We start from the raw sequence: 27,370 nt of genomic DNA on the forward strand, positions 1-27,370 counted from the left end.
TAGTGTGACTCGATATGGTGTAATGTTCATGCAACCAACATCAGTGGGGCCTTGTGCCCATAAATGCGTAGGTAAACTCTGCAGCCGGTGATCCATGTCTCTGGACACGTAGTGACCTTTAAAATCACGTAAAAATAATCGTACTCCTCCCGGAGAACAACATATTATAGCTCCTAGAGCTTTCAACGTTTTTATACCTAACAAGTTTTCCGGACATGATTTAGTAAGCAATACATCTGTAGTACGTGTCAATGGACCAACCGTAAGTGGAAGAGGCTGTGTTACTTCATTAATGATAGGCTTCCCTGAGAATCCAAGGGAAATATTCTGTGAGCCTGAGAGGGGTGCCCCTGGAACTTCACTGCGTCGTATAGTTGTTCTGCTTGCCCCTGTATCAAGTAAAAACTTTCTGTCTTCCCCTAATAGTTCACTATGTACATAAGGTCCCTCTTGATCTACAGGAACCTCAATAAGGGGTAAGCCAACTTCCCTCTCCAGGCTATTTCATGTGTATCGCTGATAATCAGGATAATCTGCTTGTGCATACTGGTACATCTGTTGCGTTGTCGCTTGTGTGGCAGCAATAGGCTGCGCTGGTGGTGGTGCTACGGTCTGTTGTGGAGCTGCCTGTTGCGGAGCTAGTTGTTGCGGAGCTGACCTATGTTGTGCATGCTGAGGAATTTGTCGTTGATTCTGATCCTGTCTAGGTGGACGTGGTCTTTCCTGAGTTCTACCCGTGGCGATATTATGTTTCAGAACTGGACAATCGTGTATATAATGACCTTGTTGTTTGCAATAGTTACATGTCCCTTTAACTGGACCTGTTGAATCACCCTTTTGGTGACCATCAGCTGGAACTGACTGAGCAACAAGCATTTTCATTTTTGTATCTTTCATACGTCTTTGTTCGTGTTCTTGTTCTTCTCTAATTCTATTGTGGTGATATTGTAACATCTGTAACATCTGTGACGGGGTGTTACCCTGCCAGGTACTCTCAAATTTCAATACTCTATTCTTAACTTGCGGTAGGGAATTTTCAACTAATTTTGTCACAAACAAATGTGGATATGACTCGCTACTTGCTTTTATGCCACTATTTATACCAAAACATTTTTCAAATCGGGAATAGAAATCACTAGTGTCTTCATCTTGCTTTTGTTTACAGGCTGAGATTGCACCCCAGTCCTCCTTTTTCGTAGTTAATAAACGTGGCAATACCTGCACTAGTAATCCTGGTAGTGCTGTAGTCTTTTCCCCAAGCCCTGCTCCTGCAGCTCGGGCCTTTTCTTCGTTTTCTAATGCTGTCCAGTCTATCTTTTGGTCTCCCACCTCCCATTCCTTTTCTTTGAGTTTCTCGTAAACACCGGCGGGCATTAACACTTTCAGTATTTTCATAATGTCGGGGTAGGTATACTCTCCCATGAGTAGCATGTCTTTTATCTCACGGTGGAAACCTGCTGGATCCTTGTCATGGCTGGGTACTACTTTCTTCATTTCTAATAATTTGATTTTAGTTATAGGCGTGTATACAAACACGCGTGTAAAGTTATTACCTTCACCTCTGATTGGGTGTACTTCGCGTAACGGATTCAGTCTATCTATGTGATACATTTTTCTTCCCATAGTGGGAACTGGAACGTGTTCTGGGCACACGAAAGTTATATACTGGTTTCGAAATTCTAGAATTTCTTTAATCAAATCAGTACCTGACCCTCTCCATTTATTCGTGAGTAATTCGGTCAATATGTCAGGTAAGGGTCCTGGATCGGAGTGTTGATTTTTATATAATATAAGGAGGTGTTGAATCATGTATATACTAGCTAAACGCTGTTCGTCTGGGGCAAGATTCAGAAACGTGTGTGCTAGTGCATCATCACTGTATTTGCTGGGACTGTCAACCCATTGTACTGCTGACCTAGCCAATTCTTGTTCATCCATGGAATCGAGCATATGGTACCCCCTTCGATCTCGGAGTAATTTATCAGCGGCTTGGAATAGGTGTTCAGGGGACCTTGTATTTAACATAGGGGTTTGAAAATGTCTATTACATTCTGGACGTATCGGACATATCGGATCATTGAAGCCTCTAGTAGTATTATGGGATCTTCCTCTACCTACGTAAGCTATCGTTTCTAATTGTTCTGATTCTTGCTCCTCCTCTCCCTCTGATTCAATTCTGTCTGCTTCTCGTCTTTCTTTATGTATTCGTTCTACTTCCTTGCGTATCTTTCGGCACATAACTACTATGCATGACTGTTTATCATGTTTCTCGTCTGATATGTTCTGACCCCATTTGGCAAGTTTTTGCATGGTATCATGATCTGCCCCAGGCCTGTCTTGGTTCCTGATCACGCAGTTTATGAAAAAACGTAGTAGTTGTCTTTGTACATCCACTTTCTGGTATTCCATAGCTTCGTTAATACTTTCTGGGCCTCGCCCTGTTTGGACAAAGTGATATATATTGTCTAGGTGCTCAACCATTCCTGGTATCGTCATTAAATACAATGTAGCCCGTCTTATACGTAGTGATGATATTAGCAATCTGTCCTGTTTACCTGGCACTGGATCGTATCTACAATCCACAAGATGTTCTCTAAACATGTCGGATGTCACTAGATGGGGTGTACGTTGGAGTGCTAAATCTCTAAGGGTCTGTTTATTTCGTGGTGGTGTGGCAAACATGTCTGTCGTACCTCCTGTAGCACCGTCTGAGGTGCTAGGCACGAAAGGATTCGTTGGGCGTAAGATAGAAATTGTAGATGCGGGAAAAACAGTAGAAACGGACGGACCTGTTGGAACTAGTGCAGGAGTTTGTTGCTGCGGAGATACAGACGGATGCTCTTGGTGTTGAACACCATCGGCAAGCGGTGTGTGTAGTATGGTATTAGCATACTCGGGAGCTACGTCATCTAAATAGGAGGAAAGGAAAACGTCCTTTGCTGTTTTAGGATGTGCTTTTGTCGGGAGCAATGGAGGAGTCAAGTCTTTTGGTATTTCCGGGGTAGCCTTAGGTAATCCTTCGGCCAGAAGAGGATACATACCATTCATAAGAGTGTTTCTTTGTCTATCTACTTGTTCCGATTTAACTCGGGTACCTTCCTCTATTAATAAATTTTCTCGGGTTTTATTCGAATTCTCCCTACCTTTCTCTTCCTGTCTGAGCGCCTTTTCTGTACGTCTATATGATTCTTTACGCCATAATTCAATGGCATCTTTCTGTGACTGTCTGGCTTTCTTTTTCCATAATTCTTCTTCTACTCTCATGATGCAGTCTGCATCCCAGGTCCCCGCTGCGGGCCATCTTTGACTCTCTGGTAAATCCTTGGTGTAGTCCACCCATAAATCAAGAAATAACACGGCATCTAGGCCATGCTTATGATACATAAAGTACCCTGGAGTGTCCCTGGGTGGGATGGGAACAGCTTCTTCGAGTACCCCTTTTCTAGTTTTGATTTGTCTTAATTTCGAAAAGAACGGCATTTTTGATCTGGTTACTTGATCTTAAACAATCTTAATACAAATAAACACAATAATGAACAGTCATTCATACCACAATGTATAGAACGTATAAAACATTTAATATTTAACATTTAACGAATAATGATGACTAATAAGAAACTAGTTACTGACATAATACTAACACTAGAGAATACTGAATTATATGCAAGACATACTAGATATACTGCTAAACAGTACAGATACACTGCTGAAACAGTGCAGACCGGATTTGTGTACCCAAACCCGTCTTGACCGGCACAGACTATGTGCACGTTTAAGTGCCTCCCCGGCAATGGTACTCACCGGGTAGCTCGGAACGGAAGGCCTCGGAACTGAACTGAAACTGGACCGGACTGGACTCGACTCGGCTGGACTCGGAACTTCGGAACCTGGTGGGCCTCTGTATACCTCGGATCTTGCTCTCTCAGCTAGGCTCTGGTCGGGATACTTCGCACTTCTCACCGCCTCGTCTGGGTGTTGATCGCAGCCTCAGTCACCTCCGCTTGGCCGGAGGGAGATACAGGAAATCCTGCGGGTACGCGTTTTTGTCCGTTCAGCTGTGGCAGGAGACCGGGCCTGCAACGCACCTCCGGCGCGTGAGATGAGAAAGTGTCCCTATTCGGGCGCCAATTTCTGTGGTAAATATTTCATTACCGGTACTATTTTTTATGCGGTAAAGTCTAGTAAGAATAACTCAGTAAATATAAGAGGCAGAATCCGTGGTATTAGAGGTTCTTAAAATGCTTTATTCCTCTACAAAGGAAATACAATTCGAATTGCAGGCTTCCCACTCCATCACCATGGGGGTTCAGGAAGGAAGGGCATACATTATTGACAAGTAATGGTATTTATATGGGAAGCATTACATTAAGACAGATGCAAGAGGCGTAACAGCTGATAATACAGATATAATACACATACGTAATGAAAAAAGGCGTGAACATGGGTGTAACTAAAATACGTCATTAAACATGATGTCACAAGTGGGTGGATCCATAAGAGAATCCTGCAATGTCAGCAGAAATACTTGGCAGAGATGCGCGCGCAGCCGCATGACGTGTGATTGACGTGCAACTAGAGGGTGAAGGGGACTTGACATTTAGCTCTACATGTGGAGACAGAAGTCTGAGGGGTCATGTCAACCTAATCCCAAATCATATCTAATATCTTATGTTTAAAGGACTGTATTATCCAAAAGGAAAGGTCTCTCGGACGGAATCTTTTCTATACTGACTGTTAGTGCGTGTACAAGCGTCTAAGTGTCTACATGAGATGCGAGGGGGCAGGAATCTTCCATGGTAACAGGGGCTATGAATTACTTGCATGAGGACAGTGAGGCCTGGCCCCTTGCACGGTAGCTGGAGGAATGTTTACCTAAACTACTAGACAGGAATGCATCGGATGAGGAGCGGAGTAGATAATCTTGAAGGTGAAATACAGTTTTTGGCAGGCAACAGGCTGGATCAGGCACCGTTAGCCGCGCAGGGAGTAGGACAAAGTTCATGGATACAGATGCGGGCTCGGGCTGGAGCTTTCAGAGGCAGAAAGCAGGAAAGGTTTGATGGCAGAATTCAGGGCCTACTCGCCTGAATCTGTAAAATGTGGAAAGTGAACCACATAAAGTCGGTGGCCTTTCATACTTAGGAATGGAATATCTGACCCATTCATGGTGGATCTGAAAGAGGACATGTTGACGGTGGACGCACATGTATTTGCGTCTTCGAAACTGGAACTGGAGGGAACATACATGTACTTATGGCATGCACATGGAGCCGTTGGGGTCTACGATAGGGGACATAACTGATCACAAAATTCATATTTCCTCACAGCAGGAATTCCGCCGCAGCGCTGGGGGGTGCGGGGGGGCAGCGCGGTGGCGCTGTGCTCATGACGGAGCCACTCCGTCATAAGCCACGGTTGAGCTGTGCTCATGACGGAGCGGTTCCGTCATGACTCCGCCCAGTTGCGCTGTCCCCCCGCACAGGCGGGGAAACAGCGCCGCGTGGGCGGAGCGGCCGCCAACGGTCGTGGCATGACGGAACCGCACCGTCATGAGCACACGGCAACCGTGGCTCATGATGGAGCGGTTTCGTCATGAGCGGGGAAGGGGTTAATAGAAACTCTTGAGAAATAGCTCTCCCATTCAGTCTTGATATGAACATACTCAGTAACAGCATTTAGGATTATTCTCTCTAGTTTTTTTTTTGGTCCTATTCTTTCTTGCCACTATAAATGCCCATTAGACACAACCAAGCACTGTGCCTTCACTGAACCTATGTTTAAATTGCACCATCTTGCTTTAACTGCCAATCTTTATGCAAATATACTTATTGCATATGTTATTTGTGTCTCATGTTGTATATTCTATTTACATTAATTGTATTTGGTGAATGATTGAAAATTTTAAAGTCAATCAGGGACCAACAGCCTAGTCCCAACATGCATGTTTTGGTGGAAATACCCTGAAGTACCCACTGTTCTCTATATTCTTGGCATGTTCTTTATCCCATGCAGTGATGCTGTGAAATAGGATTGCCGTGCCTGGTATATTTTGCAAGTGTAGTGATGGAGTGAGAAAACAGGGATGTGTGTAGGGCTCAGTCTGCCCTACACTGAAGCAGTGACACACCGCAGTATTGCCTTGTGATGTTCTTTATAGAGAGAGGATAAAAAAAAGTCTGGGATTTTCATTATCCTCAGCCATGCCAAGTACCATGCACTAGGGGTTAGAATAACTCATTTTAACGTATGTCCCCGCAATCCTGCATCGAAATGTTACGTCACGCATTCCTATAGCTCCTCTGTGCATTGCTTGAGGTGCTTTGTGCTGTGGTCTCTCGGGAGGTGTGTAGAAGTAGTGCGATGTCTGCAGCAGTTTCCAAGTGCCCCAAGCAGTCTGTAAGAGAGCTGGGCCTGCGGTCGAGGGGAGCGGACTATGGTTGCCATGGATATCCAGTCATCAAGGTAGGCCTAGCTTGTTTTCATCATTGGCACAAATGCCCTCCTTGTGGCATCTGAACCCTTAGTGGACAGAGACTTTCCAGTCTTACAGAGACAGCTAGCAGATAGCGTCATGCACGGCCTCCCTCCCACCACTAGAGCTGGCGTGGCTGCAGCATGAGAGAGATGCTTGCCTTCATCAGGGGCGGCTACTCCGCTAAGGTGAGGGAACCTCGTCCTACTACTCACAGAGCAGAAAGAAAATGATAACCTCTTTATTATCATCTTATTTTTCTTTGCTACGGGGCTGGGTTAGGGCGGGGTAGGGCTGGGGTCACATAGGGAGGTCTGATTTGTACACTCCAAGTGGGCATGACTGCTTGGCCGGCCGTCTTGTGTTGGCCAAACAGTCATGTGCACTTTGCATCTTCCCCACCAGGCTGTAATGCACAGCCTTGTGAGGAACATGCACAGGCTTCCTGTCCCCGTCTAAGTGCCAAACCACGGCATGCAGACCAATCGCAACACTGCATTGTAGTGTTGTGATTGGCTATAGGGAGCCTGGGTGTTTCCTGGGTCAGACCTCGCCAAGAAGAGCGGCAACGTGACGGAGAGACAGTGGCCGTTTAAAAGATAAGTGGGTTTCTTTTGCAGAGGTGTGGAATTTAATAAAACATCTACTTGTCCATGTGGCAGGTTGCTTCATAAATCTACTTGTCCTGTAACAAAATCCACTTGTTCCTTTTGTGCCATGTATTGCAGGGAACAATTATGGCAGCAATCTCATTATATAAGAGCTCTGATATAGCCTCTCTGATTATGCTAGGGCTCATAGCAAAGTAGTATTTGAATACTTGTAATACCCTTATGTTGCCACGTTTCAGCAGATCTACATACTGGAGCTGAAGGTAGAGTTAAGCAATAGTTCCAGGGTTAGAATGCCATTTTGTGTATGTGCAAACCTACTAACTTGCATGTTTTAAGGGTTTTCAACAACTCTTCTCTAATCTTTTCCAATACAAAGTATTTTCTCGTGTCGAAGCACTCGCAAATTAACCAACAACGTTTCCTGTTACTGTCACAAAACTAAATACACATTGTAGTGGGCTTCTCTTCTTCCTTTATTTTCATTTGAATCTCCAAACTTCTTATTATTCATAACATTCTTCCACTCCCAACGCGTTTCGTCGATAGGGAAAAACCCATGCGACTTCCTCAGGGCTGGAAGCAATAAATAATATACATTGGAGTATAGAAACTCACTTGTTTCATATCCCATAGCCCACATTACTACATGTGCAAAGGAAAAACATGCTGTGTGACAACACACTAATATTAGAATCACAAAATATATATAAAATTAATTCATTAAGGAATTAAACCTATCAATTGAATATTCACTCTAAAAGATCATCCACCATTGTAACAGTGAAACAATAAACACATTCGTGATGGCACCATTCTCCCAACAGTAAACCACACCCATATTCATGCCTCCAAATAAAGCCAATAGGTACCTTAATCTTGTGTGACTGTCTCCTAAATTCCAAAAACGTACAAAAAGGTACAAAAAACACCTAGTCAAACACACTGCGGAATACATGAGGCAAGGATGGCGAGGATAAACACCAAATATTCTTATTATTATCACATACCTTAAAGCACTTTGAATTCAAATATATCCGTATCTCCTTCCTAATGGTCGTTTTTGTTATCCACCAACACCTAAAATACAAATTTAACTCTAATTGACCCTGCACTAAAAATTGTTATGTCAGCCAGGCCACATGTCTTACATAGACTCAAATATAGTCTCACCTGATTTCAGTGCACACTGTATGTGACCATTAGCGCATTTGTTTGGGCAGTATTCCTCCAATATGTAAACCAAGTCTCTGAAGTACGGAGACCTATGAATAACGATAAACACCAGAATTTAATAAGAAGCCTAACCTTACTACATGGCATCCCCCCATAATCATTTATAAATCTCTCATCTTACTTACTTATTGCAATAACACCGTCCCCGGATAAGGAACCGTCTTCGTGTCTAATCGCGTCGTGTTACCTAACCCTGTTTATCCCTACAAGCAACATAAATGAGGTGACTGCTTCGTAATTTAATGAGCGCCATTTTGGATAGGTTTCATTATTACCAAGGGACACCAGACATGCATTACTCGGGCGCCATTTAGGAAATGTTTATCCCTAAGAGCAACATAAACGAGGTGACTAATCCGTGATTTACTGAGCGCCATTATGGATAGGTAACAATATTATCAAGGGAGACCAGAACGCATTACTCGGGCGCCATTTAGGAAATGTATCGAACATATAATTGAAACAAATTCAGAACTATTTTGTAATTCGGATAAATATTATTTTAAGTTATACCCCGCCATACCTATAATTTAAGTTTCTAAATTCCCCATAAACGCATACCATAATATGGTCTGAAAAATAAGGCCTGTCTTAACTAAGCAATCTTAAAACATTACCGCAGTAGATAGTTTCTGTTGTTATAGCAACAGATAAATAAAGTGGTGTCTCCAAATACTAAATGAAATCAATCCATTTTTCCAGACTATCATACATTGAGTGCCAACTCCACCGTCATCACAGATTAAATATAACAAGAGCATCTTACTTTTTTTTAAAATTCTTATTTTCCAAATTCCTAATACAGTATAACATCGAATAAGTGCCTATGCAGAAAACACTAGGAACTGCATGACACATACAGCTAGAAAATAGCTACCAACCTAAGGAAACATCGCAACTCCAACAAGCCAGCAAATTAATCCACTTATCAATCATTCTTTTTCACCAACTGACCCCTCCATTGAGTTCTCATTCTCCTAGGAAATACTGTAACTCACGGTCATAATTAAGACCATCCTCCACGGCCCTCAAGCGCATGATCCATCTTGCCTCATGCCTCCGCAGTGCGAGTTCTCTGTCTCCTCCACGCGCTGCCCTCTTAACATGCTCAATGCCACAAAATTTAAATGACTTGTGTAAACCTTGTGATGTGCAGTTTTGTATATGTTCCGCAATTGGATATCTTTGATCGTTATTCTTTACAGCTCTCCAATGTTCAGCAATCCTGTCTTTAAGAGCCCTTATTGTGCTTCCCACATATATTTGCTCACACATACAATTAATTACATATACAACATATTTAGTACTGCAATTAATATTAGTCACAATGTCATATACTTGTTTACCATTATACTGAAATTGTTTAGTTTTGTCTTTCGCATGTTTACACATACCACAGTGACCACATTTAAAAAAACCCTTACTCATTTGGGTAAGCCATTGTTCCTTCTCTGCCTCTCTTGGGTAACTTGGACTCAAAATTGTACCCAATGTTCTCCCTCTTCTGTATGTAATTTGTGGTTTATCTGGCAGAAATTCCCGTAGCGTCCTATCCGCCTTCAGGATATGCCAGTGCTTGTGCATACTCTTATAGAGAATTGAATTTATGGGATTAAAATCCGTTATCATCCTAATCATATTAGACTTGTCTGTAGTTTTTTTGGGGTTTAAGGTGGATGCGCGTTTTATCTTGAGAGCCCTCTGTGTCGCCACCTCAAGATCTCTTTTGTCATAGCCCCTTTGGGTGAACCTCCTTTCCATGTCCTTTATACATTCTCTGAATTGGTTGTCCTCACTACAGTTGCGCCGTGCCCGTAACATTTCTCCATATGGAATTGCCCTGATCTGATGTTTGGGATGCGCACTGCCCGCATGTAAAATAGCATTGCAGGACGTCGGCTTACGATACATCCTACTACAGATTTTATCATTGTCTATAAACAGTTCCACATCTAAAAATACCAAATTAGTTGAACTCACACAGGAAGTAAATTTGATATTCATAGTATTACTATTCAGATAGTCAATGAATCCACTTAATTTTTCTACTGTTCCTGTCCATATTAAAAGACAGTCATCTATATATCGTCCCCAATATAAGATGTCATCATTCCAGTGAATACCTGCTGGGCCCCATATCACTGATTCTTCCATCCAGCCCATGAATAGATTCGCGAAAGCAGGCGAAAATCTTGAACCCATAGCCACTCCCTGGGTTTGCCTAAACCATTCCCCATTGAATAGAAAATAATTATTAGACAATATAAGATCCGTCATTGTTAATAACATTTGAGTATGTCCCCATTGGCTAGCTGGTTTTTTCATCAGGAAGTATTCAATAGCTTTCAGACCTAGATCGTTGGGTATACTCGTATACAGTGATACAACATCCAACGACACTAGTTTCATTCCTGATTCCCACGTAATATCACTCAATATGTTTAAAATATGCTTCGTGTCCCTAATATATGATGGCAGATTCACTACCATCGGCTGTAGGAACACGTCGACATACTGTGAAATTCGTTCTGTAGGGCCACCTATCCCTGCCACAATAGGCCTCCCTGGTGGAAAAGGGAGGTCCTTATGAATCTTTGGCAAGGTATATAGACAGGGATAGCGTGGACGATTCACTTTTAAATACAGCAATTCATCTTCATCTAAAAGACCTTGATAATGCCAATCCTGTAACAATCCATTAATTTTAGTGATCAGAGAGAACATGGGATTATATGAGACTTTTTGATAGTTATCCACTTTATCTAATTGGGAGTAAACCTCATGATCATAATCCGTTTTGTTCATTATAACAATGTTACCCCCTTTATCCGCCTTTCTAATGATAATCATAGGGTCTTCTGCTAGTATCTTAAGTGCCTGACATTCACTTGTCGTCAAGTTCTCACCCCGATGTTTAAAAGAGTGACCCAATTTATCTACACCATTCTCAAGATCATTAGAAACCAAGGTATCAAAAATTTCAACATTATTCCCACTAGTAAGGTTTGGGGACCATCTAGACTTCTCTTTCAAACCACTCGTCAAAGATAAATCTGGTCTTACATCCAAATCCTCCAAAACTTTCCCAATAGTAACCGGATCATCTTCCAATTCGGTTATAGAGAGTAGAGTCACTGTATCTTGTATATCTCTTATCGTTAATGTATCAGACACTGAATCACAAATCTGTGAAATACAATCTTTATTAGGCATAGGGTTCAAAGCAAAGTGTTTCTTCAATTTTAGTTTCCTAATGAACCGAAATAGGTCTATCTTTGTGTCACAAATGTCTCCTTTATAAAAAGGACAATAACTCAAACCTTTTTTCAATAAAGTAATCATCTCATTAGTCAGTATTCGATCCGATAGATTAATGACCTCTACCTCTCCAGTTCCTAAACTGCTCAATCCTTCTTGTTCCACGAGCGCGTCTTCATTCCTACTTTGTCCCCCTCCCTTACTCCTTCCTTTGCCTCTCCTTGTTTTCTTGTATTGTCTACTCTTTTGACTTGCTCCCTGTTCTCTCTCTTGATACGATTCACCTCCTGTAGAAAGGAGGAATTTCCCAAAGGGCCCTGTTGTCTCTCTAAACCACTAGATCCACCCTCCACATCACTACCACTCGTTGGTATTGTGCTTAGTGATGTGTTACTTGAACTAGTGGAAGGCATCTCTGCTGATTTTTTGTTTTTGTCTATTACAATCAAATGATCGTATTTTTTAGAGAATGTAAAGACCCTCCCATTCTTGTAATCAACTTCGTCCCTTTTAAGCTTACGTGCTTTCCTTTGTTTCACATCATTTTGATGATTTACTAGAACCTCCTTTAGAATTTCATAATTTTTTGCTGCTACTTCCGGCTTGTTAAGAGATGCGATCTCCTCCTCTAATTGTGCAATTTCTAGCTGTAGACTCTTCACTTTCCTTTCAGAATTTTCAATTAGAATTTCCATTAACTTAATAGAGCTAGATGTCAGCTCTTTCTCCCATAAACCCAAAAGATCCTCGTCCAAATCATCATATGTTGGGATGATTTGGGAACGGAGACCCCTTGGAATCCTATTCAGTTTCAAGTACTGTCTGAGTGTGGTGCCATCCCACCATTTTGACATCTCCGAACGTTTTAATCTTTCTAATCTTATGAATTTACTTCTTAATCCTTCATTTTTAGGTTGATTTGTTACTCTTATAGCTTCTATTACCGTGTTTCCTTTGCACAAATTGTCAAACAGTTCTGCAGCCAGTCTGTCTCTGTCAAGATTATCACTCATCATAACAATTTAAGGTGTTTGCGGTGCAGCTACCCTTAATTGGTACAAAAAACAAAAGAATGGGTGTCAAGGGAAAGAACGCGCAACCAGCAAAATTTCACACCAATAATAATGTTAATCCACAATTATCTTAATGCGGTGCTTTCAACTTGAGGATAGGCACCCTAATCCTCAAAACAACAATCCAAAAATTGATTCATGTATTTTCTCGTGTCGAAGCACTCGCAAATTAACCAACAACGTTTCCTGTTACTGTCACAAAACTAAATACACATTGTAGTGGGCTTCTCTTCTTCCTTTATTTTCATTTGAATCTCCAAACTTCTTATTATTCATAACATTCTTCCACTCCCAACGCGTTTCGTCGATAGGGATTAACCCATGCGACTTCCTCAGGGCTGGAAGCAATAAATAATATACATTGGAGTATAGAAACTCACTTGTTTCATATCCCATAGCCCACATTACTACAAAGCAATGTTGGAAATTTACTCCTGACCATGGCAGATGTAAACCTTCTTCCAGAGTTGGGGAAAAAAGTGGTTAGAGGGAAAGTGAACTTGCAAACATGAGCAAACCTACACATGGAGATTTGCTCATGCTAAAATGCAGTTCACAAATATTTTCTGGGAGTACTATTTCTTGTCCTACTTCTGTAAATTCTTGGGAATTCACAAAAGCCGTATAGCTGCACTTATTGCTAAGACATATACCATGGGTGCACTTTTGAGACTTTCTTTAATAACTGGTCCCCTAATTTGGTCTGGCGTTGACCATGACCTTTTGCGTTTATTAAAATGTTGTCTCTCTCTCTCTCTCTGTATCGGCTGTGAGTGATAGCATTCTGCTCTTTCACAAGGAGCATATGGACACACAAAGTAGTTTTGTTCAGCCAGTAACTACTGTGGCAGTGTGTGCTTTTTGAGACCAAAAATAATTTTTGCTTTTGTCAATGTTTGTTATAATGGTGAGGGCCCGGTAGCTCCCACACCAATAAGGTTTTAAAAAACCATGCCAAAACAAATCACACATTAACAAAACTAAAACGCTGACCACCAATTTCAGACCTACTGGCTTTGCTTGTTTATTTTTGGTTCCCATAATCTTATTGCAACTGGTTACACTGATTTTCCATTATGAATATTTTGGGGAAATACTAGCATGCGTCAACACATGTTACTAAATTATGCTGCACAGAAATGGTACCTGAAATTTTACAGTAGTTACTGTTTTTTCTCCTGCTTTTATTTTTTTTATCAACATTTTATTTTGAAAGCAAAGAATCATCAATCTTGCTTTCAAGCTTCTGTAAATATTTGCATCAAATCCGAGGGCATTCTGGGAGCATTATACATAGCCTCATAATGCTAAACTTTAAAAAAGTGTACATATTTTTATACTGAAACCACTGTCAGCAGTGCAGTCCAAGCTTACTACATTTACTTAGAGCACTAATGATAAAGGCTTTCAATTAATGAACCATAAATACAAGTTTGAACAGCATTAGCAATATGGACAAAAATATTACCTTAACCTCTGACAGCGCCTTTAGACCCTCACGGGTGAGCTCTACAAATTCTGATTGATTGATTGATTGACAGTGCCCTTCCCAGATCCATATTGTGGTACTGCAAACGGGCAGCCAAAAGGTTTGTGCTGCTGGGTGTTGGGCCTACTTGTCCCAAAGACAAAATACACATGAAAACATGTTGCCCTTGACCCCAAACAATATGTCCTGGGTGTCTGTCTATAGGAATTCCACATCCCTGTTTTGTTAGTTTTTTCAACTGCCACCCCAACCCCCACCACTCCACCCCCATTCCCTGCAATACACTTGTCTCCCAATTGAGGGTAACATGTGTTTCAGGGAATACGGAAGATCTGTTGTCCAGGCAAAGAAGAAACTCAGTTACCTAAATAAGTCAAAGTGGAGCGGCTGTCTTCATATTGAGAGGCTGTGTGGTTCTGTTCACTCGCTGTAGTTTGTGCCTTTCTATTTCAGGAGATTTTCATCCGTTCTAATTTGTAATTTTTTTTTTTAGAGTTCCTCAGCTCTCAAAAGTGGGTAATGTGCGATATTTACCACCAGTGTAAAGAAGTTGTACATAGATTTCAAATAATTCAGTTACAGACATCCATTGGGATTTTTTTTTGTTGTATTTTTTGTTTTAGTATTTTTTGTTGTTGCTTTTATTTTATTTTGTCACTACAAATGTATGTCTGACACACCAGAGTCCTGCGCTTATGCAGCTCATCTATTGCCTTTATTATTTAGCATTCTACAAATATACCCACCACATATTTCTTATGTGGGCCTCCTGTTTGCATATCCCTTTTACATTAGTTGAACTTTTCCGGAACTTTTAATATTTTAAAGTCACTCATGGTACAGAATCTAGGTCCTTACATGATAATGTTTTTGTGAAACCTCCCTAAAGCAACCACTGTTATCTCGGTTCTTGGAATGCTCTTGTCCTGTGCAGTGACAGGGTAGTGGAAAGCAATTGTAATATGTGAGATGGCAGCTCTGGTTGTAGATTGGATGCCACTGTCTTGAGATGTGGGGGAACACCCAATCTGAACTGGTGTCACTGCATAAAGGGTATGGGAATCGTCATTTAGGGGCATTTATGCTAGGACAATAGAAAACACGGTTCTTTGTAAAAATCATAATATTTTCTATTTTTTGGGAAGTGTGTGTCTCTTCAGTGCCAATACAGTGGTTGAATGAAATTGATTGTGATGATGAAGGATATCTGTATCTGAAAGAAACACGTTAGTTATAGATTCCTTACCTGAGAATTACCCCAGCCATCAGACTGGATCCGTCTGTTTGTTCGTCAGCAGTACCTCTGCGCGTCGGAAGGTGGCGTCGGTCGGCTCCGTGTCTGTCGACGGCATAGTGGTCGCCGGGATGAAGTCTCGGCAGCTACTTAGACGCGGCCCTCGCGCGCTGACGCCAGTTCTTTCTTTTTCCGCGCCAGCCAGCGCACATCCGGGAAGAGCGGTACCTCAGTCATTTTTTGACTAACTTTTTCTCGGCTTTTGTTGACTTCTTTTTCGAGTCTTCGACTCCGACAGTGCACGAGGGATCTCCGGTTTCAAGGCCTGCGGATCCTGTCATCGCATGATGTTGGTGATGGATGCGCACCGCATGTGTCTCTTTTGCCTGGAGCGCGACCTCGACCCCAAGTCATGCTCCGACTGCCAGACGATGGCGCCGAAGGCTTTGCGGGAGCGGTCCCGAAAGCTGCTTGAGCACCGGCAGTCGGCTCCGCACCGTTCTACGTCCCGGTCGAGAGGGAGGTCGAGGGACCGGTCACGGAGCCATCACCATTCTGGTTCGAAATCTTTGAAGTCTTCGCACTAAGGGTCAGGTAAGTCGAACCATAAGAAAAAGTCAAAGAAGCATCATCGCTCTTCGGTCGGCCGATCCGACGAGGCACGCGTTGGTGCCCCTCCCGCGGCTCCACACAAGGAGCCCGCAGAGTCGACTCCGAGTTTCCCTCCCTTTCCGGGACCCGGAGTGACTCCCGCCCAGCTTCGTACGTGCTACGAGCTGATGCATGCCATCTTTGGGCGGACCTACCCCGCCGGCGCGCCTTAGGGCCCCGTGGACTTGGTTGGGGGGCCTAGGTCTTCGCTGCTAGCTGCTCCGGTTGACCTCGGAACGCCTCCACCTGCGCCGTTTCCGACTGCACCACTACTGTGTTCGATGCCGGTTGTACGCAGTGGTGTTGCGTAGGGTGGCCGAGGCTCTCAACCTCGAGCTTCCTCCTGACAGAGGTGCTTCAACCGGCTGCGAGCTCTTTGGAGCCCCTGCTGCCATTCAATGAGGTCCTCACCGACGTCCTTTTGGCCACGTGGTCCAGGCCCAGCACGGGGGCTCCCGTTGACAGGATGATTGCCCGATGCCACTGCCCGGCTCTGGGCAACCCCACTTTCTTTTCCCAACACCCCACCCCGGAGAGCTTGGTAGTCCAAGCCTCCACTTCCAAAAGCACCTTCCCTACCGCTCCACCGGAAAGGCAGTCCAAGAAGCTGTACCACAGTGGTAAGAAAATGTTCTCTTCCGCCAGCTTAAGGCTGCGGTCCGTAAACACCACATGTCTCTTGGACCGTTATTCCCACTCGGTGTGGGATACGATGGTGCAGGTGCTGCCTCAGTGTCCGGAGGAGGCCTGGGCAGTGCTCTCCCAGGCTGTTGCCGTCAGGAGGGATGCAGCAAAGTTTACACTTCGTTGTGGGCTGGACACCGCCGACTCTCTGGGCAGAACTATTTCCACGTCGGTATTGCTTCGGTGCTATGCCTGGATGAGGTCCATTGGCTTTTCAGGGGATGTCCAGAACACCTTGATGGACATGCCCTCTGATGGCGATCGCCTTGTTGACGATAAAGCAGGCAACGCTCTAGAGCGTTTCAAGGACTCACGGGCTACGGCAGAGTCCTTGGGCCTCTCCACCTGCCCTGCGCAGTCTGCTTTTCGCCCCTTTTGTGGCTACGTAAGGGGTGCCCAGCTACACCCCACTCAGAGCCACAGGCCGCAGCAAGTTACCCAACCTTTGCGTGGCTGGGGACGTGGGAACAACCGTTGTGGTTCCGGGGGCCAGCGGGCAGGCCCTCTGCAGCAGAGTCCAAACCCTCCTAGTCAGACCTTTCAGGCCCATCAAACGCCAGTGGACGGCAGGATCCACCATCACTTCCCCCACTGGCGCACCATCACGTCGGACAGGTGGGTTTTGCAAATAGTCCGAAGGGGCTACTCCCTCCAGCCATGCCACCAACATACCACCGCATGTCGGAGGATCATCTGGCCCTTCTCCAGCAGGAAGTTATGTCTCTCTGGCCATTGGTGCCATCAAGCGCGTTCCTGTCCCAGAAGTAGGTCGTGGTTGTTACTCCCACTACTTTCAGGTTCCCAAGAAGGACAAGGGCCTGCATCCTATCTTGGACCTCAGGGACGTCAATCGCTTCCTCCTGAAGGAGAAGTTCAAGATGTTGACGTTTGCTCAGGTCTTGTCTGGCCTCGACCCGGAAGATTGGATGGTAGCGTTGGACTTGCAGGACGCTTATTTTCACATCCTCGTCCTGCCGGCCCACCGGCATTACCTACGGTTCACAGTAGGCCACAAGCATTTTCAATTTACCGTGCTCCCCTTTTGGCCTTGCCAGCGCCCCTCGGATGTTGACAAAATTGATGGCAGTGGTCGCAGCTCATCTACGCAGATCAGGGGTTTCAGTCTTCCCCTATCTCGACAACTGGCTGTTGAGGGCGGGCTCGCCCCAGGCAGTCGTCTCCCACCTCCAGACTACGGCCTACCTCCTGCATTCGCTGGGGTTCTCCATCAATGTGCCGAAGTCGCACCTGATTCCCTCTCAGAAGCTCCTCTTCATCGGAGCAGTTCTGGACAGGATGCGGTTTTGGGTCTGTCCTCCCGAACAGCAAGTCTGGGATATTCGGGCTATGATTCTGATCTTTCAGCCTTTATCCCGGGTTTCGGTCAGAATGACTCTGAGGCTGCTGGGCCTCATGGCCTCCTGCATCCTGCTGGTTGGTCATGCCAGGTGGCATATGCGGGCTTTGCAATGGGACCTGAAGTTCCAGTGGGCGCAGCATCAGGGCAATCTGTCCGATCACAAACGAAGAATGGGTCAATGGCAGATCCCTCTCCCTTCCCCAACCAGACCACACTGTGGTGATGGACGCATCCCTTCTGGGATGGGGCGGCCACATGGAAGAGGCGGCGATCAAAGGACTCTGGTCTCCAGCGGAGTCTGGGCTTCACATCAACCTTCTGGAGCTCTGGGGATTCGTCTTGCACTGAAGGCATTTCTTCCCTCTGTCAGGGAAGAGTAGTGCAGGTGTTCACAGACAACACCACCGCCATGTGGTATTGCAACAAACAGGGCGGGGTGGGGTCGTGGACCCTCTGTCAGGTGGCCCTTCGCCTCTGGACATGGCTGGAACATCAGGGCATATCTCTGGTGGTTCAACACCTGGCAGGTTCCCTGAACATCAGGATGGACGAACTTAGCCGCAGGTGCATGATGGATCACGAATGGCGTCTTCACTCGGAGGTGGTGCAAGGTCTCTTTCGACAGTGAGGAGAGCCTTGGTTCGATCTATTCGCCACCGAAGAGAACGCCCAATGTCAGCAATTCTGCGCGTTGGAATTTGCAAGGCGGCACTTGCTCGGTTATGCTTTTTGTCGCGAGTGGAGTTGCGGTCTGTTGTATGCCTTTCCGCCTATACCACTTCTGCCCAGAGTGCTGAAGAAGATCAGGCGCAACCGGGCCCAAGTCATTCTTGTGGCTCCGGATTGGGCACAAAGAGTTTGATATCCCGAGCTGCTCAACATGGCCATTGTTCCTCCGATGAGACTGCCTCTTCGTGAGGATCTAATGTCGCAGCAGCAGGGGATGGTCCTCCACCTGAACCTGTCCAGTCTCCACCTCCTTGCATGGAGATTGAGCGGCGGCAGTTGACGTCTTTCGACCTGCCTCCCGAAGTCTGTGACGGAATCTTGGCAGCCAGGCATCCCTCCACTATGACGGTATACGCCTGCCGGTGGAGCAAGTTTATGGCATGGTGCACAGCAAAGGCTGTGGATCCCCTTTCTGCCCCTCTTTCTGAAGTTCTCTTGTTCCTTCTTTCTTTAGCCCAGCAGTGCTCTGCTTTGGGCTCTATCAAGGGCTATCTTTCAGCCATCTCTAACTTCTTTCGGTTGCCAGATCAACCTTCTCTTTTCAAGTCTCTGGTCGTTAACCATTTCTTAAAAGGCTAAACGCATCTCTTTCCTCCAATCCCCTTCATTTTTAACAAACTTTATTAAGTTTTCAAGTTCAGTGCAAGGTTACAATGTGCCAAAATCGGTTCCCATAAGCCCATCTCAGTAACTAGTACTAGTATATATTGGCATGTCTTAGAAATTGCAATCTACAGTATATAGTGATATTCCGCTGTCATGCAGACTGAGAGATAACAGAAACAAAAAGCAAGAAAAACCTGTCCACTCCACGTATCATCATCTCTGAATGTAGTTGCATTAGAGCTTTACAACAATACTATACTAATTAAACCCACTGATAACCCCCCACCCAACCCTCCCTCCTAGGCATGTCACTTCCATCTCAACACAATGACTTGAGGGATGTATGACGTTACAACGCATGCTGTTACAACGCATGCTGTTACAACGAAAGTTTTACAATGCGAGTGCATTGACAACGCAGGACATTACAACGCAAGTCTTTACATCGACTTGCACTAGATGGCGTGCTAACATTAAAAAAGTGTAATTTACTATTCCAACTCCAGTCCACGTAACAGTAGGGAAGGTGTTGGGATAGTAAACTACACTATTTTTAATTTTAGCACGCCATCTAGTGCAAGTCGATGTAAAGACTTGCGTTGTAATGTCCTGCGTTGTCAATGCACTCGCGTTGTAACGGTAGTGCGTTGTAAAAGTTGCGTTGTAAAGGTTGTTCCCCTGACTTGAGCTATCATGAGCAATATATGGCCACCTCCATCCCTTCTAGTCAAGTAATGAGTACGGTTGCACGCCTCCACCGTGTATTCCTTATATTATGTTGTTGTAAGGGTTACAGCCCCAGTGGTCCTGAAAATCAGCTCCTCAGTGTCCCGCCTCCAATCCCCTTCATTATGCCTCAGTGGGGCTTGAATCTTGTTCTTACCTATTTAATGTGCACCCCTTTGAGCCACTTCATAACTGTCCTTTAAGACTCTTGACTCTTAAGACTGCTTTCCTGGTAGCTATCACTTCTGCTAGAAGGGTGAGTGAGCTCCAGGCCCTTTCTTCCAAACCTCCTTTCCTGTCAATCCATCCAGACAAGGTGGTTCTTAGGACCCGTCCATCCTTCCTTCCTAAGGTGGTCACTGCCTTTCACATCGGGCAGACCATTACTTTGCCCACTTTTTTTCCGCCTCCACATCCTTCGAAGGAGGAAGAGAGGATCCACGCCTTGACCCTAAACGTGCGCTCTCTTTCTATCTGGATCGCACAAAACAGTTCCGGGTGGATGGCCAACTCTTTGTTGGCTACGTGGGTGCCAAGAAAGGTCGGGCGTACACAAACGCACCATTTCTCGATGGGTCATTTTATGTATTAAGGCATGCTATTCTCTGGCTAAAAAAGAGCCTCCAGTCGGGCTACGCGCCCATTTCACCAGGGTGACAGCAGCCACTACTTCCTTGGGAAGAGGAGTTCCGCTAAATGACATCTGTCAGCCTGCACGTGGGCATCGCTGCACACGTTTACGAAACACTACTGCCTAGACAGCCAAGTCTGGAGAGATTGCTTCTTTATCTGTTCTGTTCTCCAGGACTTTCTGGGGTGATCTTGGTTCGCAGACCCACCACCGGGGTTGGTATTGCTGGGGTATCTATTCTAAGGTAAGGAATCTATAATCAACGTGTTTCTTTCAGATGAACAGGTTACTTACCTTCGGTAACAATAGATCTGTTGTTAGATTACATGACAGAACTGTAAATTATTTTTCAGCCATTGTCCCTGATGGTCCCGTCAAACGCGTTCTGACTGACATGTCCCAACGTGGCGTTAGTGTCTAGATGTGTACTAGTGTACCCTGCTGTATCATTGGTAATGCAAGAATTCCCTCTGTGTGTGCCCTCCCGTGAAAACGTACCCCCCAACTCCCCCATCCCCACTCTCTCCCGCTTCCCACGCACTGTCCCCCAAATGTCAACATGACAATTTTGCCGTAGGATCAGCCTGAGAGGTCTGTGTCCCTTCCCCCTCCCCAACAATAAGTCAACTAACAATCAAAATAGAAAACTTGCAGAGCGCCGAGCCGGGACCCAGGTCTACCCAGTCAAGGCCTTGACCGACTCAACTGGCACCTAGTGCTTTCTTACTGTCCCTTGGCATCCGGCATGCCCTGGATCTTAAGCCCACTTCATTCTCAACTGGCGACGCAGGACGCAGAGCCTCCTCGACATCCTCTGCGACTTCTAGTTCCTCTTGCCGGGTGATTTCTTGTAATAGGGGATGTGCACTGTCCGTCTCCCCCGACCAACCAGGTTCTGGTGAGACTTGTCTCCTTGATCGACCGCCTATCTGCAGGATTTTCCCAGGTTCCCCCGTCACGTCCTCCTCCGAGTCTGAATCTCTGCTCGACCTTTCTTTCAGTTCTCTAAATCCCTTAGGGGTACTACCTTGAGACCTCAGCCCTCGACCCAAACGGCGTTTGATCTTAACGCTCACGGTTTTGGGCCTCACAACTGTCTCTGGGGTACGGCCCTGCGAACCGCGATGTTCCGTGTCTCGCCTTCTTCGAGGGCGCTCCTCGATCCATGACCAGGCTTCTTCAGGCATTTGAAAAAGAATGTCTTGGACTGAAGCATGATTTTGAGCTTGGCAGGGAAAAGTAGCATGTGTTGTATTTGTAGGCTTCTCAATTTGTCCTTGACCGAGTCAAAGGTTCTTCTCAATTTCTGTACTTCCCTTCAGTAGTCCGGGAACACCATGTTTTTCACGGTATCCATCCGGACCTCGCCCAGGCGTCTCATTTCACGCAGTATGAGAGTTCTATCTTGATAGTTTAAGAAGCGAGCTATGACTGGTCTGGGGGGCGTCCCTGCCGGGGGCAAGAATGTATTTTTTAATCACAAAGCAGCACTAAATGTTACAAATTCAACTTCGTTTAAAGGGCAGTAGCTCTGGTTCTGATTTTCCGTACTGATGCTATAAACGCTGATCCTTCATGCTGTTCCCACCCTGGTGACCCCTGAATGGCTGAAACCCCCCCCACCCCTCCCAATCGTTAGGGCAAAAGTAGGAATCCGTCTCAGGTGCAGTCTCAATTTCTCCCACAAGTCAAATGCGCACACAGTTCAAGTTTTCTTCAAAGGCCTTACCCCGAGTGATTTAGGTGCTAACACGATGGTCCTTACACATTCCAGTGTAGCAGATCCGGGGGTCCTGCTGTCCTCGGTCACTGTCAGACAGGGCCCTCAGCGAGCAAAGACAATTGCGGGGGCTGTGGTGTAGGCCAGACCCAGGCTGTGTCTTTATACACACAGCTAGCCAGCATAGTTCCACAGTGCAGCAGCCTGGCACTTCGCGCAAGTGCAGACTGGCCTCCTGCATCTTATCATGGGGTGGAGGTTCGCCGCCCCAAATGTGCTAATTGGCTGAAGTAGGCATAGGCCCCGACCAGGCCTTTCACTATGGTCGTTGTTGCTCTGATAGGGTTAGAGCTGTCGCAGGTGTAGCTCCGACCGGGCAGATGAAGTCAGATGTAGCTCAGGCTACGCCAACGCAGTCACCATGGCAGATGCAGCCACTGCTGGGTTGATGGAAGCATATGTAGGCCTGATCAGGCTGATGCAGTCACCTTGGCAGGTGCATTCCTGACTGGCCAATGTAGGCAGCTACAGCCCGGATCAGGCCACTACAGGCAGACAGGTTTGCTGTGGTTATCTCTAGGACCCTATTTCATTAGACAGGGGAGTTGGAGGGGAGACCTCTACAGTGCCCGGTCACTCCTCGCTTGCTTACATATAGGGAGCTTTCTGTGGATGTCATTCAGTCCCTGGGATACAATAAAACCTTTCCTCATCAACAGTCTCTCTTCTGCAGGTCCAGCCCGACTCCTTCCCTCTCTCAGCATGCAGGCACGCTTCGAGGTACATGTGCATATTCTCAGCTCCTCTAGTGTAAAAGACAGACATCAGGTGATATCCATTCACCCATGGGAGACTGGCTGTCAGCCCTGGTCACACAGTAGTCCTTTGTGTACTCTGTGGAGCCTTCCTTGGACATGAAGGACTTGGAACTGGAACTAAGTGGGTGAAATGGTTTGAGATCCACTTGTAGACTGGCGATGGGATCCACTGCTTAAACTTTAGAACCAGTTTGGCATGGTTCTCTTTTCAAATGTCCTTCCCAGGCTGCTCCCCAGACACAATCTTTGCATAGAGTGATGGTTCAGCAGGTAGCAACAAAGCCCCCACAGCACAGGCGCAATGAAGTGTGAGGTTTCTACACCTGGCTGTCATCAGCCTCTCTGAAGTTGCAATCAGAGATAGACCAAACGGAAGGCCTGACCCACAGACACCCTCACCTTGCACAACAGAAACTGCAGTCCCACCCACAACCAAACGTCAGGGCTGAGGAAGAATTGATCAGCAGCACATAGCTAACAAAAGTCCTCATAAAATTTCTCGATGTAGCCCTGTCTACATCTTCCTCATTTCAGTGTTTGAATCTTCACCCACTAGCCGCAACAATGCGTGCAATATGATTGCATTGTATGGAGAAGCTCTTCACAACCTCCATCTTGTGTCATGCCAGGCCACGGGAATCCAACACTGCTCCCACTGGATTCAGTACTAGGGCTCACTCAGACACACAGATGTTTCACTGCTGTATGGTACACACCCCCTAAGCACACACATTCACGCGACATACAGGATGCCAGCACAAAGGTCTGAGCACACACATAACAATAGAACTTTACACAAGAGTAGCATGTAGGCCTCCCTCTAAGTAACAGATAAAAAGTTCTAGTCACATTATCCATCAAAAAACAGGACATGCTGCCACCGCCAATTTGTTCTATACAGAGAGAATAGCCCAGTGTGCACTATGAGGGTACACTTGGTGAGCCCTTCCAAGTCACAGCACAGATCCAGGGCCTTGCATAGTACGGGCAGGCCTATATCTTGGCACACACTCTTACATTAGCAGAACCCCATGGCCAAAGTAAGTCAAGATACCAGAGATACATGCAGTTAGACAGTGCGGACAGGGGGACACACCTGCACACCAAGCAGAGGACAATTCCTGTCTCCTCAAATCCCCTGTAGATAGTGATTAAGAAGATTATTTGAGAAGAAATGTGTGTGAATACATTGATTGGATGTAAACAATACATATTGTCTTTTTTGGTGGTTTTTAATGAATGCATGATTTTGGAATACTCTGATGGTTTGAGCTTACATTATATTATAATTAATGAATGATTTGCTGTCTCTAAATGTGATGTGTAATTGAAACCAATTAATTTGTGAATGTTGTATTTGGGTAATGAGTATGATTCCTTCTACTGCTTACAGTAGGTTATAACTGAAACCACAATCTATGTATAGCTGTATATCCATGAATTACACTAGTGGCGATAGTGTAAATATAGTAAGATAAGACTTTCCATATTAAAGGCATTTTTTTCTTAATAACCTTGGTGCCATTGACCAATCTTGCCAAAACTTTCCTAAGGAAAAATTCCCGGACTTTGGCTCCTTCATAGAAAGATTTGAGCTGATCCTTCAAGTGAGAGCGAAGAAAATGGGAAGTCCAAAAGTGTGATCTCCCAATTTAATTAAAATAGGGGCGTTTGCTCTCCAATACAGAAAAAACGCTTTATGGATTTACACCAAATTTGGCACAAAGTTAGAACATTACTATGAAAGCATGGTTTTGGTGATCTAGTAATCATCTGTTTTTGAGAAATTTGCATTTAAAGTGGGGTTGGGCATGAAGGGGTTAACCCTCAGAAAAGTTACAGATATTTAGACTGCTGGGTACCGCTGAAGTATTGCACTCCTGCAGTAACAAAAGTGTTAAAAATACTCAATTCTGATTGGCGGCTAGAGCTTTTTCTCCTGTTTGTCATTTCGGTATTGCAGATCCGGAGAAGGACCCATGGACCACAATGTTCTGATTAGCTGGCCACAACAATATTGCGGCTGCCATTTTATAACTTGATGCTTAAGTCCTGGGGAAAAAAGGGCAGGGTGAGCACTCCCTGAACCCCAGGCCCAATCCAGCCACCTAAGGGGGGCGGGTGGGGCACAAGCCATGGCTGGAGGCCAGGCCCTGAGTAGCCATGTGCAGTGGGTCAGTTACTATCTGCGGAGGTTTGGGTGCAGGTCACCTAAACTAACTCTAACTTGCACCTCTGTCATGCACTGTTTATGTCCCCACATATTGCATCACCAAGCACACACCCCTCCCCACCCTCTCTGCTTTTGCTGTATGCAGCAGGAGTGTGACCTCAATGCCTGGCCTCCAGCCAGGCCCTGCACCCAAACCTCTGTGTGCAGCCAACCACCTCACTGTGTGTGGCCTCCAACTGTGAGCAGCGTGGAGCTGGGCAGAGGCCTGGCCTGAGGTCAGGCCCTGAACCCAACCTACTGCAGATGGGTAACTCTTGCTGTGCATGGCCATTGGCCAGGCACAATGCAGCGTGGGTTGGGCCCAGGGCATTTATTGCAGTCTGACCATTCCTCCTACCTTCTTCCTTCTAATCTTAGTGTTTGGCTTTGCTTTTGGTGTGAGTCTAAAATCTCCGCTGGCGAGCTCGCAAGTCCACTTCGACTCACAAGTAGCATACTGTTTTTAAATGTACTGCCATTTGGTATCCCTTCTTGTACAATGCACGGTTACCCTAACTGTTCTAATAAGCATAGCCTTGTTCTGAAGTTGGCACAATGAAGCGAAAACTGCAGATTTATTCAATTCAGACTTTTCACCCTTGCTTCCTGTCAAGATCGTCTTGCATTCTTCCCATGAGAAGAAGCCGGTACTTGCTCACTAGTGTCTATCTGTAGTTTCAGTGGTCTCACGTGTTCTTTCTTCCACTCACTGCATTGAGAGAAAAGGGTATAAGTGTGGCGCCAAAATGTGCAGGTTTTAGCATCACATGTCCCAACTGACCAGAGGGCGAGGCTTCTGGTCCGCTGAAATGTCAGTTTTCCCGTAGTGTATTTGTGATGCTTGCTGGCTATTTTTTCATTAGACGTGTTCCGCTTTTAGAGCTTTCCCTGTTGGCTGTTTTCTTTCACAGAACCTGGTACATTTTGTGCAGAGAAACATATTTGCTTGGAGAAGAGAGGGCAGGTGCTGGGATTGACTCTGCACAACGACTCAAGGCGCCAGAGATAAGGGAGATCTTTTTCCAGAGGAACTGGGGTGGAGCATGGCCCCGCGCTGGACCCGGAGATTCAGCTGGTCATTGTAAGCATGTTTGAGATGAAGTCTAACTGTGAACTCATATCTTGCTTGCCTTGTGTGTATTGTTTCGTACTGTCTGTGATGTGTTAAAGTGCACAGGAAATGCAGTTCGGGTGGGGGATGATGGGATAATGGACTGGATGGGTAGGTAGGAGGAACATGAGGAGTCTCATAGCCAACATGGTGTGTTTGCAATCAATGGCACAGAAAAAGTGCGCTGTAGAAAATAGTACAGGACTGGAGAAGCCAGGCAGGAGCACCAGGACCCGAAGCACAGACCACCCCCTCCCCCCAGAGAAAGAGTCCCTCTGGTCTAGCCGCACTGCCTTTTCACTAGCCCCTCTGTGCACACAACAAATCCTTGCTGAATGCAAGGGGACCTTTGAGTTTGAGTGTACAATGCCTTCCATTGCTCCCTCCATCAGTTACAAACAATAACTGAGGAACCCCTTACCCAACTTTCGTTTCCTTGCCACGCCACGCCACCTCCATGGGATGAATTGCGGGCACAAGGGTTGCAGACCTTTTCTTGTTTACCATGTCTGGTTGAAGGAGCAGTGATGGGGTAAAACTGTCCAAACATAGTGAATTCCCACCAAAAGGGACTTCACCCACTCTATGTGCCGCTGGTATGTTGAAATCCCTTGCACATTTCTGAAAGAGTGGGTGGGACTCATTAATAAGGATGGGAAGAAATCCTTCCTGAACATGGCACTTTCGATCTAGACAGGGTGAGCAACTTAGAACCGAATTAGAAGGATCCTAAAAATAAGATAAAGGCT

General features: G+C 45.5%; 1 protein-coding gene across 2 annotated transcripts in view; it reads left to right on the forward strand.

Moving 5' to 3' along the window:
* GALR3 (galanin receptor 3) overlaps positions 1-27,370 on the forward strand; it is a 333,989-nt gene that overhangs the window by 109,315 nt on the left and 197,304 nt on the right. For both annotated transcript variants that reach the window (XM_085601386.1, XM_085601388.1), the window contains exon 2: positions 26,422-26,591. The gene's annotated coding sequence lies outside the window, so the exon portion shown is untranslated. The remainder of the gene's footprint in view (positions 1-26,421; positions 26,592-27,370) is intronic.

This window comes from Triturus cristatus, chromosome 4_2 (genome assembly GCF_964204655.1).
Source record: "Triturus cristatus chromosome 4_2, aTriCri1.1, whole genome shotgun sequence".
Classification (NCBI taxonomy): Eukaryota; Metazoa; Chordata; class Amphibia; order Caudata; family Salamandridae; genus Triturus; species Triturus cristatus.